Source organism: Nelumbo lutea, chromosome 6, assembly GCF_056320005.1.
Source record: "Nelumbo lutea isolate HS-2025 chromosome 6, American lotus-T2T, whole genome shotgun sequence".
In the NCBI taxonomy this organism is placed as follows: domain Eukaryota; kingdom Viridiplantae; phylum Streptophyta; class Magnoliopsida; order Proteales; family Nelumbonaceae; genus Nelumbo; species Nelumbo lutea.
In genome coordinates this window covers 59,704,227-59,706,019 of record NC_142689.1, presented here as the reverse complement: position 1 = coordinate 59,706,019, position 1,793 = coordinate 59,704,227, and the positions used below count along the sequence as shown (strand labels likewise).

The 1,793-nt window shown below is 33.0% G+C and overlaps 1 non-coding gene across 1 annotated transcript; it reads left to right on the top strand.

The window, feature by feature from the left end:
* Positions 1-327: 327 nt before the first annotated feature.
* On the top strand, positions 328-434 carry LOC148849115 (small nucleolar RNA R71). The gene has a single exon (XR_016101660.1). It is a non-coding gene; the product is annotated as a small nucleolar RNA R71 (small nucleolar RNA).
* Positions 435-1,793: the final 1,359 nt, after the last annotated feature.

The window sequence follows — 1,793 nt, the reverse complement described above, 5'->3', positions numbered from 1 at the left end:
CATGTCCCCCTTTCCCACAAAGCTCACACGAAGGAAAGGGAACAGAAGAAACATTCATAGCTGAAACCCCAAAATTTTCCAATTTCTTATTTAATGCAGCAAGTTGAGCTGATAAAGTAGTGATAGAATCAATATTATAAATTCCAAATCCCTTTTTATTTTCTCTCATTGCCCCATTGATAGCTATTGGCCGCCATTTCCTCCAAAAGTTCATATGCTTCTTCAGGAGTTTTCTTCATAAAGGTACCACCTGCAACTATATCTAATATTGAATGATTAGATTGAATAATGCCACTATAAAAAGTTTGCACTTGCATCCAAACAAGTAGACCATGGTGAGGACACTTCCTAAGCAGTTCCTTAAATCTCTTTCATGACTCATATAAGATTTCATTATCAAATTGAGAAAAAATTGTTATGTCATTCCTTAATTTAGCCATTTTAGTAGGTGAAAAATACTTAGATAAAAACTTTTGTGCCAAGTCATCCCATGTAGTAATCGAACCTACAAGAAGAGAGTTAAGAAAATTTTTGTTTTATCCCTTAAGGAGAAAGGAAACAACCTAAGTCTAATGGCATCATCACTAACTCCATTATGCTTAAAAGTATCACATATTTCAAGAAAATTAGCAATATGAGAGTTATGGACATCATTGGGACCAGAAAATTATACACTCATCTAGATCATCTGAATAATTGTAGGCTTGATCTCAAAATTGTTTTGCTTGCACATTCAGCCTCCTAATGCTTGATGTGTACCATCAAGAGTACTATAATTATTTTGGTCTTGAGCCATCTTGTTCTTTCTCTCCCTCGTTTGCTTTTTCAAAGTCCTTTCGATTTCTTGATTAAAGGGTATTAATTCTTTACCACTAGTGCATGTCATCCTCTAGGAACCTACAAAGAAAAGAAAAAATATTAAAGATTTCCTAAAAAAAATTTATAAAGCCGAACCCAGTGGAAATTAAAATGGAAAATTTTAAATTCAAAAATAAAACAAATAGATATTCAATCTAAAGCTAATTTAGGTAGTTTTGATATGCAATAAACTAGTCCCCAACAATGGCACCAAAAACTTGGTTGTGTGATTTATGCACAGTTAATTCAGGCAAGTGCACCTTAGGCAAATGCACGTATAATGATTAGAAAAGTGTTGATTTCACAGAGATTAGATCACAGTAACAAATCAATTTTAAACTAACCTAAGTTGAACTCGTGAATCAATCGAATGAATAAAAACTAAAAGAATTAATGCAAATTGATGAGAATGCAAAATATCATATTTTCTCCCTTAATGTTTAGTCTTTTATACTTATTTAGTGCCTAAATGGACTCATTATTCTTATATTTTGAATTAGGGCACAATTGGAGGCATTAAGTGAAAAAGGGAGCTAATTGGGCAATTCTAGACAGTTTCGGCATCAGTTTGTAATCTGGGCATAACTCTCTTATCTGAACTCCTATTAAGATGTAAGATTCTTTGAAATAACAAGGAAAATCTCTACATCTTTCATGTTTTGAGTTTTGAAAGATACTGACTGTATCAAGGTCAAAATCGGGCTTGAAGTAGCTAAAACCGCACTACTGACGTGCTGGAAATGTTCCTTAGCCTACAAGTTTTCATATGCGGAAATCACCACTCTTCCACTTGCATTAGAACTTTGTTTTATCTTATTTTTAATATTTTTCTTGATAAGTCAGACTTGGAGACTATTATCTAGAGAGAAATTTTAGGAGATTTGGTAGGGTTCTCTTGGGAAGGGGGAAATATAGAAAAAGAAAAGAAAAGAAGA